Source organism: Micrasema longulum, unplaced genomic scaffold (assembly GCF_059751315.1).
Source record: "Micrasema longulum isolate JH-2025_06_02 unplaced genomic scaffold, ASM5975131v1 h1tg001689l, whole genome shotgun sequence".
NCBI lineage: Eukaryota > Metazoa > Arthropoda > Insecta > Trichoptera > Brachycentridae > Micrasema > Micrasema longulum.
In genome coordinates, this window is record NW_028278867.1 from 75,825 (window position 1) to 96,003 (window position 20,179).

Here is a 20,179-nt window from a genome sequence, read left to right on the forward strand (position 1 = left end):
TCTACATACGATACAAAACTTAATATATGTATCTTTCCTATGTTTTTTAATGATGAAGTTGGATTTTTTGTAACCCTCAAATTGACATTTTCACACCTGAGTTAAAAACCGAAATTTGTATAAATGTGCTGGATTTAAATATGAATGTGACACCAATACAGCAACAAATTTGTGTAAGAGAGGGCACAAAGATATAACTCAATAAAAAAAGATAGTTATGCTTTTCTGTGGCAGGTGTTTGTGTAAAAGAGAATCAGGTGGATTTTGGCAGGGACCGGGGGTGACACATGTAAGATGACTGGCGTATTTATGATTTTTAATTAAATTTGTTACGAATATAAAAGGGCTAAATTATGTATTCATTTTTTTTTTTAATGGAAAAGAAACTACTAAACAGTATATCACCACGTTTTGATTTTTAAATGTCTGAACCTCGGAATATTCCATTTTTGGCTTGTGGTAACGTCGATGTTACATCTCCGCGCTAAAATGATAATTTTACCATAGCCATTTTATAGTTAAAAAAACTTAAACTAAAATTATAATAATAAAAATACTGATACAATTTTTTCCCACTATTATTTATAAAGTTTTACCGGTGACCGGGTTTTGACGTGACCGACATCGTCAGACTAGTGGGAGTCCAAACAAATTCCTATGTTTAATAAAAGTGCAAGTAGGGTTTACAAGTGTTAAGTCTCATTTCATCACGGCAACCTGTCTAACATTTTATAATAATGAGTAATTTACATTTCGTAGAAAATGGTACCAATAATTGAAATATTTGTGTAAATAAAAATATATAAACTGATTGAAGATGTAAAATGTAATGAAAATACATCTATTTATGTAGAAATAAACTAGTTTAAGTGGTAATTATTTTTGTAAAGATCGGACAAAATTAAAGGCTTAGAATTCGCGTCGTTGACCAAAACAATTTATTTGGCCAGTGCTTTATTTTAATGTAGAATAAGATGTTTCGTGAATTTTACAAAGGCCGGCGAGCAGGGCGCACGCGCGGCATAGTACTCGCGCGGCTTTTGATGGCTGAGTTGGTCCAGCCAGCTTCGTATCAGTTTCTCTCCGTGCGTCGCCTTGTGCCGACGCCTGCGTCACGACGTCTGCTCGAATCGCATCAACCGACATCGGATTAAATACTTCAAAACCTACGTTTACCCCCGCGCGCCCGCGCCCTGCGCCGACAACAGTTCGAAGTTTTAAGGAAGATCCGGGAGTTCGAAATTATTATTACTGTTATTTTTATGTGTTTTTTTTCGCGTGGACTTTTTAGTCACTAGCCTGATTTGGACTTAAATTATGGCGGCCTTATTTTTGGCCGCCTTGCTTATTGCTTCTTCCATGGCAACTCCTGGCCGTGGACAGATGTCAACAGGAGAAAAAATTGCACTCGGTAAGTGACATAATTTATTTTTTTAAAATAACCATCTAATTGTTTGCTTTTTAACGCTCTGTTTCAAATATTGAAAAACTTCTAAGTTAGTCGTATTCCTTTTGACAATGTAAACATTTTATGTAAATACTACCAATAAAATATTAATTTACTGACTACTTTTTTTCAATATAAATACGAATAATACTTAATTATTTATTTAGGTTTAAAATGTAAATTTGGGTTTTTTGAATTTATCTGGTACGTTTACTAACAATAAATAATGTGTCATTTAAAAGAGCAACATTACCTTTCCATATTTTAAATTTAATATTTTAAGAAGAAAATGCGGGAGAAGAAGAAGTCTTTTCGGATTAAAACATAAAAAATATGCATTTATAGAGCTAAAGACTTGTCACTGGAAAATTTATGCGAATGCTTTACTCAAATGCAGATTTAAAATTACGTTTTTAATTTTTCACGAATTTTAAGACCCTTTGCAAATACGACAAGTCCTAAATTATAAAAAATTGTTTATTATTGAATTAAAAGGTAAGACTGAGTTATTCTTTTAATCAATTTAGAGGGTAATTTGAGTTTTTTTTTCTGTGTGAAAATATTTAAAAAAAATCAAACATGTAATACACTTTAAGCCTCATTTCAATAGGAATTTAAAAAATTATCTTGATATTTGTGAAAATCAACTGTACTTTAGAACATTATATTATCATAATTTTGCGTTTTCACATTGATATTACGTTTAAATATTTCTATTCCAGATTTGTTGAATTTGAAGACATCTGTAATTCCTATATATGACCTGTTAAAACGTGTTTGAAGTAATCACTCTTCATACAGTATAATATTCACTATTCTTTCTTAGTCTTAACATCCACATTTCTTCGATTAATTATATCTTTTAAGAGGCGCTCCACCACTGTTTAAATATTTCTTGAAAACAGTTTGAAGAAATATTTGAACAGTGCAAACTATACAGGAACAGCCGACCATTAATACATTACAAATTTTTAAAATAATCAAACACGTAATAAGAAGAAAAAAAAAATCACAAAAAATATATAATTATTAGAATATAATTCTGTAGAATTATCAAAAACGACAAAAAAATTGTTTTGTAAATAACTAAAATTTCTCAATAACTTTTACAAATAGTTAAATTGTATTACGATCCGAAAAGGGATTATTTATTTAAAATTAAAAGTTCAAGTTTTTTCGATTGCTTTCAATTTAAGAAATTGTAAAGTCGCATTTATTTTCAAAAAGACCTACAAAAACTCCATTGAGTTTCTATTGGGATTTCAAACAGAAAATGGCACTGGAAGATTGTTTTTTTGAGAGAAACATGATCTCAATCAATCAGAAGCAGAATTATTATTTTTCTTATCTGATTTTTCATCTGTCCTTTGATGGGGAGGGTGGATGGAAGGGGTTTAAATTTTAGTGCCGACGGCGCGCGGCGTTAATGGCTGAATTTCCTTCAAATGACGCACTGAGTCATTATAACGCCTGTTATTCTATTGGACCCTTTCTTATGTTTAATCAACGCACATTTTTTTTTGTTTATCTAACGTTTTAAATAACAAACGATACCTAAGTATCAACCAGTCATTCAATTCAATCTCCTGTATTTTTTTATGAATTTCAACCATGAATTTTAAAGGTACTTTCGCAAATATTCAATAACGTCAAAAAATATTTGATATTCAATGCGGATGATTCTAATGCAACAATGGCCATTGTGATGTGAAAATTTCTGGGGCGAAGCACCCACCCTAGTTTCCAAGCCCACTGACTAGATTTGTCGAGTAAAACAAGAGACCAAAAATAATTTAACCAAAATATACTTATTTCATCCAATATGAAATTGCGCACAAGACGAACCTTCAACCAAAAGCTTTACTAAATTGAAGTATTTTTATTTTCTGTGACACGCCATCCAAAAATAAAAAATTCGCAAGCTATGAACTTTTAAAAAAAATTACAAACGGTATTTTCTGAAATCAAGAGTCGAAAGAATATTTAATATCATGTTTAACTTTCGAGGTAAATTCCAGGATCTCTTTGTAACAAACAATTGACTATTTTCAGTTTTTATTTTTCAAAATTGCGTTCTTATGAATAAAACAAATATTTCAACTTAGGAAGCATTTTATTTAAGTCATAAATTCATTATTTGTTCAAAGTTCTCTTTTTGCACTTAATGGTGCAAAGGGTACACCAACCGTAGTGTATCTTTTTCATTTTTGCATAAAAGTAAGATGATACGCGTTGTTTGTGAGTTTAAGGACTATGAAAAAATATTCTACGGCATAAACACCTTTTTGATAAATATTATATGACAACCTTGTCGGAAAACAAACCCAAAACCTTTTGCATGATAGACAAATTGCACTAACTATTTGACCAAGAGGCGGACAATAAAAATAATAGAATAATAATAATAAATGACCATCTTAAAAATTGCAAACCAATTGTGGTACGGCAGGGTTCGAGCCACGGATCTCCAGATCTGGAGTCTGTGACGCTACCCATGGAACTACAGCCCGTCTTATCAACGAAAAAAATTGTTTTGTTCTGAAAAAACAAAACTAAAAAAAATTATGCATTCAAAATCAGATTGGAAGAATAAAAATAGTTTTAGCTTTGATTTAATTTTAATACAAAATCATTGATGATGGGGATATTTTCGATGAGCATTTTTTTTAAACGTCACAAAAAATTCGTACCTATGCAAAACATAAGAGTATAAAACATTTTTCATTCACTTTTCAGGTTATTGAAAAAGGTAAGTATTTAAAAACAATTATATTAAAGCCTTTTATACAATCATAAACTATAACTTTATTCTGCTTATTATTCTAGAATGTTATTTTAAGCACAAATAAAATTAATGTGTAGTTTAAAGGCTATGAAATATTACTGAAGGGATATTATATTTCATTTATTGATTTCTTAACCTTTCTGTAACACTTTATGAAGTTATAAAGGGAGTTATTACAGCAAGTGTGCGAAGGACACGAGGGTTTGGAGACATAACTTTTCTTAATAACCATTTTTGTTAATTATGAAAATAAAACATTTTATGGTAAAGCAAGCTTATATAGAAAAAATATACTTAAATAACCAGTTTATCGTCACCCCTAAAAAACATTTGCCTTATCATGTAATTAAATTACTTAATAACGTTTTTTAGCGCATTACACTAGTTCGTAATCTGATTGTGATTTTTTTTTAAACAATTTTCTAAACAACACTGTTAATATATTATTTTTACTTGGAGTCAAGAGATTCTCGTGTTTGACTACGATACGTAAAATTTCAGAATTCGACTTTTAACAAAATAGACATTATTTCATAATCCTGAACTAACGTCTGAAGACTGACAGGCTTTCATTTCAAAATTATTATTCGGCATTCAAATTGGTGTATTATATATATTTGCTCACTGATTAGTATGAATAAGATTTTTGAGTAAATATATGTGTAATTAACTATGCTAGACAACATTAACTCGAACGGCATAAAGAAGAAATATAACTTCGGACCACTTAATTCGGAGTCCGCTTCTTTACTACAAACAAGACCACTGCCAAACCATTAAAAATAAAAGTAAAAATATAAATAACATAAATAAATGTAGGCAATTACAAAAAACAACATTTGTTTCATTTAACATTTAAATGTTTTTAAGATCTCCTTAATTTTTGTTTAAATTTGCGTGGTAATATTTACATTTAGATTGTGGATCCGATGCTTGATTAAGTATTTTAATTTATTCTTGATTATGCGCCTCTTCAATCCATTATTTAATTAACTTAATTTGTTCCCGAGTCTCATTAGGTATTGTAATTTGAGATTTAGTTTGCATTGATAATGATTTAACCAAAATGGAATCGCAACTTACTAATTCAACATGCAATTCAGATCATTGTAGACAATCAGAACAGAAGACTCGCTAGCAATACTGATATACACTTCCTGTAAATAAACGTGATTATTCGAGTACACAACATTGCGATGCATACCAGTGAGATAACACTATGCCGATCATTGAAACTGTTTTCCAATAAAATCATTCAGATGCAAAATAGTACAGTAATACCTAAACCATAACTGTTAAACGATGAACACTTAGAAATCCTCAGTTTATATGATTATCTAAGTAAATTATAAGTTTAAATTTATAAAAAAAGATGTGTTTTAATTTTAAAAATATATTTCGTTGTTTTTTTGTTTGAAATGTTTTTTTTTTTAAATATATTTTTAGTACTCGCACTGGAAAACTTACAAGACAATGAAACAACATTGACCAAAAATGCTGACACCAAATATATTACCAGACAAAAACAACAGTTCTACATTTAAAAAAAACAAAGACAAACGTAAGACAGTCAAAAACACTATAAAATAGACTTAAATACTACAGTGACACACATGACATAAAATTTCATTTTTGCGAAGATTGCGAAATGTAAAAGATGTAAAGAGTAGTGTTTTTATATATAAAACAATCATAAATATGTCCACACATAAATTACTATTCTTCTATTCTTTTTTTATGGAATGAAGGAGAAATTTAAAAAATGCAAATTCTTTAAAATAAGGCCATGAGGATTATACTTAAAAGAAATATCTATTCTAATGTAGAAATAATGCACAAAGAAATTGGCTTGCTCACAGTAAAGCAGCAAATTAAAAATATTGTAGCAATTCTTATTCATAAAATAATAAAGGAGATTAATAAAATAAAAACAATGATAAAATTTAACCAACAATGTCGTATGTATAAAACAAGGGATAAAAAAAAGATAAGATTACCAATGAGAGAAAAACAGAATCTCAAAACTCATTGTACAAGGGATTGAAGCTGTACAATGAGTTACCTGAAGAAAAAGAGAAGATAGAAAAGATTGAAATATTAAAAATTAATTTTAATAATATGTTATTGAGAAATTTTGATAAGAAAATTGTAATGTTCTTTAAAGTTTATATTAGTTTTCAAGATGTTATGAACTTACTAAATAAAGCATAAATAAAAATATTACACTGGAGACAAATTCAAAATCAACCTAAAAAGGGACATGATGACTTAACTTGCCAGACGAGACAACACGACTGCACCTAACCCTAATATAACCAAACATTATAAGTTACTGTTTTTTTTTAAATAATACTTTGAGAACGTTAAAATGATCGTATTCTGTTGGTTTATGTTTCGGTTTACATTGAGGCAAAAACTTTTTTTAGCTAAACATTTAGTCTCTTTGCATATTTTTACTCTTAAAAGACCGTGTTAAAAAATCCCGCTGAAAACGGTACAGTAACGTTTTGTTACATTTAGCGGACGACGTAATGTTTAAATCTATTTCAATAGAGATAAAGAACATTCTACAGGGCTTATGACCTGTCATTGGCTGGCGGCCTCCGTGATGCAGTGGTCAAGACGCTTGACTCACGCACGAAAGGTGATTCCCGCTGAGAACACAAAAATTAAAATGTGATTTTTCTCAAGCCTGGGTGTTCTGTGATGTAATTCACCACTGTTGGGCCTCCTGGTCTATTGTGGTACAAAAATAAAACAAAATTAAGTAGCCACTTTACATACTGTGGAACATTCACCATTATGCCCATTTGAAATTCTATATTCCTTCAATTCTTTCATCTGTTGATATTTATGAAGTCGTTCTTCATCTTTGTTGTAATATGTTAATAAAGACAGCTCTCCAGGGAATTAAATCCAGTCCTTGTCTACAAACATTTGGACAAACTCAAAATATTGTTGATTTATTTAGATAATCTACAGAATAAAAAATATACCTAATTTTTTTTAACTGTAAAATCATACATTAATTATCACGAATTATTACGAATTATCACGAATTATCAGTTCTTATTATCTGTCATTCGCTGGCTTAAGTGATATTTCTTTACACCTGTGAACTATTTTGAATTTGTCTTTGTATTTGATCTTTTATTTTTTTTTGGAAAAATGTTTTTAAAGTATGGACGCCGTAGTGTTTATTTGCTTTGCTGTTAATTTGGTATATTTTCTAAAAAAAATACATTCATTATAAAACACCGTAACAGTTCATAAGCATTAAAAATGCTTGTTTCTTTGAAAAAATATGTTGGCTCTTACCTGTTACCATAATAAATGCGTATCTTTAATGCCCATCAACGCTTAATTTAAATAAGTGGAAACAGACAAGTATCTTCAAAGTGAAAATTGAAATCCGTATAATAATAATTCCTTTTATGAATATGAATTTATTTCATCTTGCTTATTTTCCTAAGCCTGCCCTAGTTGCACGCGATAATTATTATGGGAGAGAGGGCCGACCCTTGATGGTACTTTTTGCGGTAGAGTGAGTGCTCATGAAAGAAGCGAAATTTAACAGCGACTAAATTGTCGCCTAATGGTAAATAAGAGGCGGGCTCGGTCCAGATAAAACGGTGTTATGATGAGGTAAAAGTGAAAATTGATGGTGCGTAACCTCGCGTAAAAACGAAACGCAGCCTCACCAACTCTGGCCCACATTTCGAATTCGTAATTTTACTTTATTTCGGAGTTACGCTCGGAATATGGAAATTAAGCATACAGTTGCTCGAATTTAGACATGGCCAACAGCCACTAACAGAATTGTGACAAACGATCCATAAGGGACATTTATAATTCAAAAGTGAGCTGTTAAAATGAAATTGGTAAATATAAATTATATTTTAAAATTAAGTTAAGGGTCCAGGATCAAATTTTCATCAAAAACTGGTTTTGGACATAGAAAAACTGGTTTTGGACATTCAATTTTTAAAAACTGTTTTCCATTTTTAAAAAAATCAGAAAATATGGATGTTAATGTGGCAAACTGGTTGTTTTTTTCTTAACGTGGTGAATGTTGAAACCAGTCAATGACAGCTTAAATTATCTATAAATGCTTAGTTTAACTTATTCGATTCATTTTGAAAGTAATATTATAGAATTTGATTAAATTAATGTATGGTTTTTCGTTTGAAGTTAGAACTATTCTTTATGTGTCAATTGACACAAGGATAAAGGTTTTTTTGAACTTTGAGACTTGGAAAATGGTTCGATGGGGAAAGCACCCCGGAAATAAAGGATGTTGGTTCATTTCCGGTTTATGTGACATGTTCCTCACACGATGATGAAGTGTTATCTTAACTATGATATTCATGGGTGTCGTATACAATATATTTCCAAATAAAAGATTTTAATATTGACAGATATCTTAACAGAGAGAACGATTATGATAGTATTATTTTTAAAACTAGGCATTTATAAGGCTTGTGTTTATATTGGTGTCTTTAACTTCTCTAAAAATTTGTCCGTTTTTATTGAAAACAGTGCAAATAAAACGTATAAATCAATTTCATATCCACACTTGATGGTGCACGGTAATGTATTTATAAATACCAGCAGTGTATCTCAATCATGTGTTACGTTAAGGTGAGGAGATTAGTTTTATGCTTCAGGTGCCAATCCAGAGACAATGGAATATTAGAGTGAAAAACTAACTTAAAAAAAAAAAACATGTTAATTTTCCTAGAAGTTGAACCCAGGACCTTAAAAATGGTATGAAAATACGCCAATCACTGACCCAAGCGGTGGAACTTTCTCCACGTCATTTCCATTTCTAGAATTTTTACCTGAGAGTAGCCAATACGTCAAAAACTCATGGATAGTAATATTAAGAAAACGTAAATAATAAATTAAATAATGTTAATTATACTTCAAAAGATAGTTATCATCAATATATATATTATGTTTATTAGTTATTATCTATGTAAACATAAAAATATTATTTTCGTTTTAAAAAATTATTAATTGTTATTTTTTGTGTATTTTATACAAGAAATATAATAGTAAAATCAATATACACGGCACACAGTACTTTTTAACATACGTAGTGTCTAGAAATAAATACTTCAAATAATGTACAGTAGATAAACGAAAAAAAAGGCAGATTTTTTTTATATGATTATATCACAATGGATTCACGCAACAAATACGTTAACATATTGTGCAAAAAACAAATCATTAAAAGGCGTATAAAAATTGAAAGGTTAAAAAGTGTTTTAAAAAAAGTTATAATCATAGGTAAATTGAACAAAAATACAAAATATAATTACAGCAAATTAAACAAAACGTTTTTTTTTATGATGAAAAAGTAGAAAAAAACGAAAAAAGAAACGAAAAAAACATTGCTTCTAAATATTCTTTTTATGGTATTTTAAATGATGATATTTCTCTCAGTGTTTCATAATTTTAATACTATCATCAACTTTTAAAACATGCAATTCTGTGCGTGCGAATTCAAAAGCCATGAATGACTTCGAGTTATCGTGAATTATTATGAAAAAGTAGATTTTTAATAAAATTTTCTTCAGACTAATCCAAGCCTGATGTAGTTTTGAGTAGGGGCATCATTAGTATTAAGTTTCATTTTTCTACGGGATGCTAAGTTCTGCCCAGTACAAGTAAACAAATAAAAAAGTAAATGATGTAATTTGCTAAATGAGGTTCAGTCTAGACATAAAATGATATTTTATATCATTACATTAGACAATTACTTTTTAATTAATAATTGTAACTTGACGTTTCATATTTTTTATTAATTTGTTTTAACGTTATTATTAATATTACAGTTATTTTGTTTAATTTGTGCCTACTCCCTCGATGATCATTTAGATCAAGTAATTTACATAAAATATTTTTGCAAATAGTTATTAATAAAAAACAACGAAATATTTATTTAATACCTGTATGATTGTGGCCTCCGTAGTGTAGTGACTAAGATGCTTGACTGACGTAAGGAAGGCTCCAAAATAGATTCCCGGTGAGAACAGGTGGGTTGAAAATAAAAATATATTTACAATGAAAACTCGAAAAAAGAATTAAATGTTATTAAACGTAGCCAATGTAGGTCGATTGTAATTCACTTAGTAACAATATGTGCAAAAAATAATTATCAAACTTTCAAAATCATTACACGCATAAAATTTCTTCTTTTGCCAATGTTTTAGGTTCGGTATTAGTAATGTAGTTCTTAGAATGTAGAAACAAGACAACGGATACAGCAACCTCTAGTGACAACCGTCATAGAGCGTAGGCGATACGGCTGGCTGACATATATTTCTCCTCCCATGAGCCTTAACCACGCTTGCTTACTTTACAAGGCATCACTTTCCCGAAGTCCTGGACGTCCACGGCTGACAGTCCATCGGCAATTCACATCTTAACTATTTGACGCGGACCTGACTTGAGAGAAAACATGGGAGTTGAACACAGTTAAAGAGGTGCGGAGAGATTTCGTAGACAACATATGCTCCACCTAGAGAGCGGATATGGATTAAGTAAGTTATTTTTAAAATATAGTAAGATAAACTTGTTTTGATACCTACAATTATAATTTTATGTAAGTCTATTGATTTAAAATAACGTTCCTTCACATTTTAATCCGTTTGTACCTGTGCCATAACCGGCGTTGCAAATTGAACTTGATTAATTCATTTCTCGACCATTACTATAAACATTACCACATTTTTTTTCGTAATCTTCACGTTAAACTTAACGCATAAGAAAAAATATATCGCATATTTAAGAGTATTAACTAATTTTAAATTTAATACTTTGCCAATCAGGATCTCCGAAAATGACACAATATCAAGTACTCTCAAAGGAATATATAAAACATTTATTTGGCAGAAGATATGAGGGCATTTAAGCAAATATAGCAAACACCTGTTTTGGTGTTTTCGAGAAAAACAACAAAAACTGCTGCACTAATGCCAAAGAGAGTCTTCATGTTGAAAATGTTATTTTCACTGAACTTTAACATTAAGATATTAATAAATTAGCTTTTATAGAAACACGAATTAAAGAAACTTTCTTGATATTTGTATGGCACGGCCATTTTGAAAATTTAAATCTCAAGCCTGTCATTGGTCGAATAAATGGCTGATGGATATTTTTATGCTTTCAAACACTATTTTTAAACCATCAGAAGTATGACTTTAAACCACATTTGCATTTCAACTCATGATTTTTATAAAAATAAAGTTGATAAACCACAGAATGACATCATAACCATTATCACTCTTTCCTCTATCGTTCTTGCTCTAACCATAATGTTTTTTTTTCATCTTTTGATATGTTTAACACGACCCATAATTTATTTAAAAATAAATTAACACTGATTATTTCTGGTTGTGATACGATCTCACTTGCTATTTAATGATGCTAACATTTACACACATCTGAACATTTACTTCCACATACACACGAACCTACCTATAGACTTACTTTCATACAATTACACATTAACACACCCTTTTGTTGAACCACAATTGAAAATGTATGATTTTTGTTTAGAAACTTTGCTGGTCTGTCCTTATACCGCATTTTTTTTATTGTTATATCGTTGTTGACTGTTTGTTTCTGTAAAATAAATGAATGAATAAATAACGAAACTTTTTTTTAGAGGTTGCTATATTTGCTTTCAATGCCCTCATATAAAGTCTAATTAGATCACAAAGCAAGACACACATAAAATTGAATATAGTTATGCAGAAAGCACGCCAGTCTAGAACTTAAAAATAAAAAATATTGGTTTAATTGGGGGCCGTTAGGTCAATTTTATGTTCCACAAGAAACAGTCAGACCGCTTGAATACAAAAAAACATTATAATCACCTTCTGAAAATAGTGTTGATCACAAAAAAGAATTTCTCGATTTCGCAGAAAACATCCATAGCCTAGGGAAGTCTTACGGTTTTGATGCTGGTGAGAAGATTAATTAAAATTTATTTTAACAGAGAGGGAAAACATTTTTGAGAAGGGAATATGAAAGTAATAAGCATTTACAGGGCTTATGACCTGTCATTGGCTGCTTTAAGTGGCCATTTTACACACTGTGTAACATTCACCATTCTGCCCATGTTTGAACATCCACATTCCCTCAACTCTTCCATCTGTCGACTTTTGTGAAGAAAAGAGCTGAAACCTTTATCACGTGGGTGAAATTCATCCGGCTGAACCAAATCACCTACTAGGCAACGCCTAAAAACAATTTTCCAATTTTTTCACTTCTTCTTTGACCAGGTAGTAATTTAACAATCTTCTTCTTACCTTCTAACCATCTCAAAAATGTTTTCCCTCTCTGTTAAAATAAATTTTAATATGAACAACTCCCTAGTGAGGAAATCCAGCCAGTCTGCAAGCATTTGGACATAATCAAACATTGAGAAGATTAATGTCTCTAAAAACTTATTATTTTAATTTGACAAATTCATAATTTTAAAAATACGAGAAGTAAAAAAAAATGTTTGACTTTAGAATATCACATCATACATACAAATTTTAAAAAAGGTATCATTCAAAATTAGATCTGGATGATTGTGCAAAATTTATATTTGAGAGTATTTGCAAACCCAGCAAAATCCATTTTTCTTTATTTTGAGCAAATCACAAAAAACTGATACAATACTTAACTTCAACTTTTTTTTGAACTAATTTTTTTTGTTATAATTAGTAAATATTTTATACGTAAGCAGTGATGGTAGAAGCATGATTATGTCAAGAAACAGTATTGAAATAGTAAACTGAATTTTATACATTACCAACTTTGCAATACTCAAGTAGAGGTTGCCATGTTTGCAACAAAGCCGATAATTTAAAAGTCAAGTCTTACAAATTGAACCGTATTTTAAGTGAAAATGTTACAATTATTGTAAAAAATTATATTCTGAATAAGTTTCAACAAATATATAACTTTTTTTAAATTTTGGATTTTGCCGGGCTTGCAAGTAGTACCCTCTTTGGGTTCAGCAAGATTGAAATAAATCACAAAAAAATTATCACTCCCTATCCGCACCTAATGGTACATAGGGCACTGCATTGGTACATCATTTGCAGCGTATCTAGATAAGTTTTGTTACATAAAGGTAAGATGATCAGTCTCACGCTTCAGGTCATGTCGGGAATAGAACCCGAGACGTCTTGCATGGTAGGCAAACGCGCTGACCATTACACCACGAGGCCGACCCTTATATTAGTATAAAATAAGATTTTCAATACAGAATGACACAATATAAACTAGAGTTTTACTAGGGCTGGCTGTTTTCAGAAAAATGCACATCCTAGGTTGTGTGATCAGCCAGACTTTTAAAATCATTAATACTGGCCAAAAATATAATTAAATCATTTTTAGTGTTATAGAAAAAAACAAATGTATGGATTATGTATCATTTGTCAAAGTAAAAAACATTCCTACTGTTGTAAAGATTTGATTATTCACTCTTTTCACAACTGTGATACATTATAATTTTTCACTTTTCTATGCCTGGCTGCTTTCTGCATAACTACGTTCAATAATAATAAGATGAAAAGTAACAGTGATTATCAAGCGATCATTTCCTTACCTCAGTTTACCACCACATATTGACTCGAAGGAGTTTTATCACACGATATTTTTAAGGGTAAACGCATTAAACACTGCGCTTAAATAATGAAAACGAAAATAAAAAAAAAAACAAAATATGTAATCTGTTGTTATCCGTTTTATAATTAAATTAGGTTCCTATTTATCTCTCACATTGTAATTCGTTATATGCTGACACATACACATTATAGAATACGACACATATTTAAATATGAAACACGCAATCGAGACTTACGTGTCATTTTTATGTTTATTTATGTACATCTGATCACGTAATTCTTGTTGGGGTGATATTCGTTTCACCCTTCATTAAAATGATATACGCTACGTCATGTAAAACGTTATTCGCGTCCCCTGTTATTGGGACGGTGACGATGGCGGTGTTTTGACTACGGAATTACACCCGTTTAGGCGAAGCATACTGCGATTTGACTATAGAGAATGCGGTCCACATTTGTCAACCTTTGAAATTAGTGACAATACCCCCACCGATGCATTAATTCACTCGACAAAAGGAGATACGATTCGCAGAATTCACACCACATCGCTAGATATGAATAATAGCTAAATATAAAAATAAATCTGATATTGTCATTTGAGAAGCAAAAAAAATATCATTTTATAAAATAAATTGCTAACACAAATTGATTGCTGGGATTGAGTGGTTTGTGGCTGGATGGACGGTCAGTTGATAAAGGTCCACGTATCTTACCCGCATCCTGTGATTTCCCAACATTCAATCCCTAAATGATTCTCCTCTCGCTATGGTTACTGGTAGCTACGGTTGCCAAAGGAACAATTATTCATGTCCATAGCAACTAACCAACCGTAACAATTTTTTTTTCTCTTCAATTCGTCTGCTCGCACCTGCACGCCACTTCACCGTTTGCCCGCTTTCTTACAAAAAACCATACACATTCTGATCTTTTGCCCGCATTCCTATCGATATATATTGTTACCTGCATATACGTTACGAACGCAAGAAATGTTGTGAAAGTGTGTTCTGTGTTTACCTACAATCCAAAGCACTACCCGGAAGAAAGAACTTGGAGTTTTTTACATCTAAATTCCTGTCCCTGATCCCCTTTCCTGGCTTCTCAAAGGTGGGATTTTTGTTTACTGTAGTTTTTTAGCCGCAGACTGTTTTTTATCCGCATCCACTAACTTTGCATTCCGCATTTTTATTTCCCCGCAAAATTAACATGGATCAACTCTTCTTTCAAATAATCCCACCAAATTATAAACCACCATCTCACTACTGAATATTTTACTGCCAACCAGTTAAAATTTAAATTATTTGACTTTAAACTATATTGAAACAAACTTGAACGTCTTCAGAATACATGCATCAGGTATATTTTTGGTCTTAGGAAATGTGACTACATATCTCACTGTCGTAGGCAACTGAAATGGCTCAAAATTAGATAGCGAAAAGACTATCACTCCCTCTTACTTCTGTTCACTGTACTTTGTAGTCTTAAAGCACCTCTACACCTCTGTAATTTTAATTAAACGCTTATTACTTCGTGGTTTACTTTTTTCTTTTTATTCTAAAAGCTCTCTCTTAATTCTTATCTTACTTATATAGTGTCCATGCGGCTCGACTGTAGAATCATCTCCCATCTACTATCAAAAATATAACTAAGGTACATGTAATTAAATTACGTCTGAAAAAACATCTTCTTTCTCTCCCTCAATCTCTCTTCCTTTTATCTTTCTTCATTCCTCCTTTTTCCATCGAGTAATAGTATTAATTTAAGGTAATTTACATACATACAAATACAGTTAATTCTATTGTTGTATATCTTTTGTTTTTTATTTTATTTTATAATGAATATGTTTTCAAACTTGAATTTTATAAATAAAACTTTTTTTGGTTGTTGGAAGAAATTGCCCTTTTTCAATAAGCCCGCCAATTATCAATTTATAATATTGGTACAAAATAAAATTAATAAATGAAAATCGACTTCAAAAATTTGAATTTAAATTATGAATGGAACCATATAGTAAATAAATTAAGAGACGAATGCAATACCTTGAAGAAAAATGAGTTTTTTTGGCAATTTAAAAATATGTTTTTTAATTAAAGCATATTTTTCATAAATACAATGGATATTGTTTTAATATCAAATCGGCTTCACCGTCGCCAACATTTGCCTGCTAGTACATGTATTATTGCGCATTTCAGTTGAGTACTAAATCTTATATATTTTTCTTAATCACCAGAGATGGGTCTGATAAGACCTAGTAGCAAGATATTGTATTGTAATTATAATGTTTCTTAGTTTAAGAATAGGAATCGGTGTAAAAACGTAATTTCCTTACCATCAACAACGTGTAAACATAATGTATAAAATAATATAAGACGCACTGTAGATTTATCGATGTTAAGTCTGTATATATACCATCAAATTACGTTTGTTAGTTTGGAACATTACGTATCATATTTATACATCACAGAAATTGATGTAGATCAAAGATATTATTATTTTTTGTTGAATCATTAGAAAATCACATAACAGGGGTTTCAGTATTACGTAATATAATATAACCCTTTATTAAATATATTATTTCATTTACAAACATGACATGATTTGGCATTAGAATAGTTTGAAGGCATAACACAGAATTATTATCATTATTACAGGTGAGGTCACAATATTTTTACTATTAATCTTTGTTTATTAGGTGGAAAAAATGGAATAACGAAATAAATCAATTAATAAATAATTTAATTAGGTCGTCAATTTCACTACAGGCATTTAAAAATAATTATAGGTCAACAGTTATGACTAAATCCCGTATTATAAAATATTAATAAAAAACTAATGCAGTTTTGATTTAAGCAAAAATACTTTATGGTAATGATTAAAATTGTCTTTGGTTTAAAGTCATAAAAGGGTGTGCTAAAAAAACCTTTACGCGCAGTGATTTAACATCGTGTTACCTCAAGCAAAAGACAGAATATTCTGAAGTTCAGACGTTTGAAATAAAATACATACATGCATACCGTTAAATAATTCCTTTTCCATAATTTATAAAATTATAATATATTTTAGGCCTGGTATAGTAAAATAAATTAACGATTATAAAAATGCCGATCATTTAACTAGCGTGCACTCCTGCTCACTGCTATAAACCGACTGATATAATATATAACAATAAATATTTTTGTTTTCAATAACTTTGTCCCATTTTGTTAGAAAGAAATGTTATGTATTGTATGTCTTTCGAATTAATTTTTTAATTTACGTACACGACGTAAATTATTTAGTTGCTTATAGATTATCTGTTTAATATTTATCAGTCTGAAGATGCCCACAAGAGGGTGAAAGCGCTAATTAGTCAAATAAATAAGTGGAATTGTGCCAAGTATTTTTAATAATTAACTTATATTTAAATATACTTAATTTACTATATTATAACAACGTAATTCCACCAAGAATTGATAATAAATCATTTAAATCAGGAGGTTCTCTTGAAACATAACCAAGTCTAAAAATTCGTTTTTTTTTTTTCAGAATATTTTTGTACATAAATTTATTTTAGAGCATCGCTTTTGCTTTAATTGTATCAATACCTCTTCTATTTGCACAAAAATGTTCTTGAATTGCGAAATTTCAAATTCGATCAAGTCTCTCCCTGTTCTGCTTCAATATAGAAACTTCAGAAACTAAAAATCACATTTACTCAATTTCAACAAAATTGGAAACGACTTTTTTTGAAACTTATCTTCTGAAATCAGAACATTGATTAATTTATTTCAAAAGTATAAAACATTTATACAAAATATCTATAAGCATTTAATCAGGTCTGAAAGGGTCCAATATTTTCTTCTATGGTATCTTGTAACGTTAACTTTTCTAATTTTGTTTTATTGAGGAAGCTATCAGTGTTAATTAAGACGGGTATACACTCATCAATAATACGCGTTTCCTAGCAACTCATCACTGCTTTCATTGTAATCTTAATTCGACTTAGTTATCTTGTTTATTCCTATAGGTAGTCCATCAGATACTACTATTACACCACTAGATTTAATTGCATCCTCGTTTTGTTTTTGTCTTAATTTTACATATAATATCAAGATTGGAGCATATTAAAGCACGGGTTTTCACAAAATATATTTTTCACGGACATATTTCAACTAGCTTTTACCCGCGTTCACGTGGTATTATAGAGAAACAACTAGTTTTCTCGTTTAACTTTAGAGATTTTCTGATGGAATGATATTTTTTTTGGAATGAAAAGTAGCCTGTATCGATTGCAGTTAAAAATAAACGACGATCTTTTAGTATATGGCGACGCAGTATCGTTATTCTGTTCACAGATCAAAAATCACAAGTGCTATAAATCAAATGGAACCCAAATGAAACTAAGCATATTTATCAAATTTAACCAATCGATTTAATTTTTTTACGCGGTAAGTTGGTAATATCACCTTACCGCGTACTTTAAAAATATAATTGCTAATTATTGATTTATTATGTTTTTTTTTGTTTTACTTTTCGAAATTCGCGATGAAAAATAAGTATTTTATTTTACCTTTAACTTACTAAAAATACGATCGGGTGCTCCGTTGAAGGCGTGAAGGAAACTCAAATAATCACACTTTTGCAAATATATAATATCAAGTATGGATACATATCGGCAGTTTAGCATCTATTTCATTTTTATTATAAAAATTAACCGAAACTTCGGCTCAACCGAAACCTTCAGTCGGAGCGTGTCTAATAACGTTCAACTGTACTTGGGTGGAAAATAAGCACAATTAGAGAGATTGGATTTTTCTCCATTCAAATAGTTAATTATTTTATTGCCATTGTCTACAGACAAAATCGAAACTAGAGTAATTTGTTGACTACAGTTTGTAGTAGATCTTTTTTATTTTTGTAATTCCGATGAGTTTTTTTTTTATGAAAATAATTTTTGTTCTAATTATACTCGTATACCGAAATATTAAGATTTTGGGGGCATTTAAAATGAGTTGTAAATAACTCAATATTTGAAAATGGGAATGAAGTTAGGGTAGATGGGGTTCGAACCTCGGACCTCTGATCCGTGAGTCCGCAACACTAGCCCCAGGACCACAACCCGATTCAGTTAATGAGTTAAAGTTATCATAGTGTGCATTAAAGAATGGGAACAATATAGTTTAATCATACATATATTTGGATAATTTTTATAGCGCCGTTTTTGTGAAAATCACATCAAGGGCGCTGTACAATAAATAAATATCCCACCACGTCTTACAGCTACAAAGCGCATGCATGGTTGGGATTCTTGTTCCTCGTCTCCAATTATGATATACATGAGCTAGATTACAGCACGTCTTACAGCTACAAAGCGCATGGATGGTTGAGATTCTTGTTCCTCGTCTCCAATTATGATATACATGAGCTAGATTACAGCACGTCTTGCAGCTACAGAGCGCATAGACAATAAGAAAGCTCATATGTATAATATAATAACAAACCAAAAAGCGCTTAAAATAAACAAATTTATGCCTTTTATTTAATTATATTTTTATTTTCCACTTAATTTAATGGACTCGTAATTGTACTTCTGGGGGTGCAATATGTACAAATGTATACTTGTAATGTCTCCATAGAAAATTATTTTTAACTTGCCTCTTTGATTCACAGGGGGGCGTTTTATCTCTTTAACTCCTGTGCCTAAATATAATAAATTCAAAATATAAATAATTTTAACCTATATTCTACTTGCAATAACAAAGTGCTGAGAAAAGGGATGAATTTTGCATGAATGCTTTTGGGAAGCATGATCTGTAGCCACTCATAGAGTTAAAATGACACGAGGCAGTAGGTATGCCGAAAGATTTATAGAATTAGGGCTAATTTACAATAACTTATACCTTGAATGGGAGTCTTGAATAAAAACATGACGAAAAACTTGGAAAGGTCATGGAAGGCATAATGGAAAATTTGAGAGAATTTTAAAAGAAAACATGACAAAAAAGCATTCGAGAGGCTAGTTTGATGGCATGCCCAAAAAACCTTAATTGAAAGTTTGCTAAAATAATTGAAATATTGGTAACATTTGATGAAGAGTGCCAGGCATTGCTTGAAGAAACGCTTCTTAAAGTGTTTCTTCAAGAAATATTTTAAAAATGAAATGGAGATGGAGACCTCATTAACCATTACAGTTTACATAAAAAAAAAAATGATTTTGTTCTGTGTGAAAAAACAATTATTTTCAAAGCAATACAAGAGGAAAATTATAAAGTAAATCCAAAAAAATATAAACCGAAAATTGGAAGCACAACCAAAAAATTGATGCGCGTCATTTTAGTA

The 20,179-nt window shown here is 30.4% G+C and overlaps 1 pseudogene across 1 annotated transcript in view; it reads left to right on the plus strand.

Moving 5' to 3' along the window:
- The first annotated feature begins 1,217 nt into the window (after window positions 1-1,217).
- Window positions 1,218-20,179, plus strand: part of LOC148274311 (glutamate receptor 1 pseudogene) — a 193,391-nt pseudogene continuing 174,429 nt past the window's right edge. Inside the window, exon 1 of the transcript XR_015824327.1 lies at window positions 1,218-1,411. The product of XR_015824327.1 is annotated as a glutamate receptor 1 pseudogene (transcript). The remainder of the gene's footprint in view (window positions 1,412-20,179) is intronic.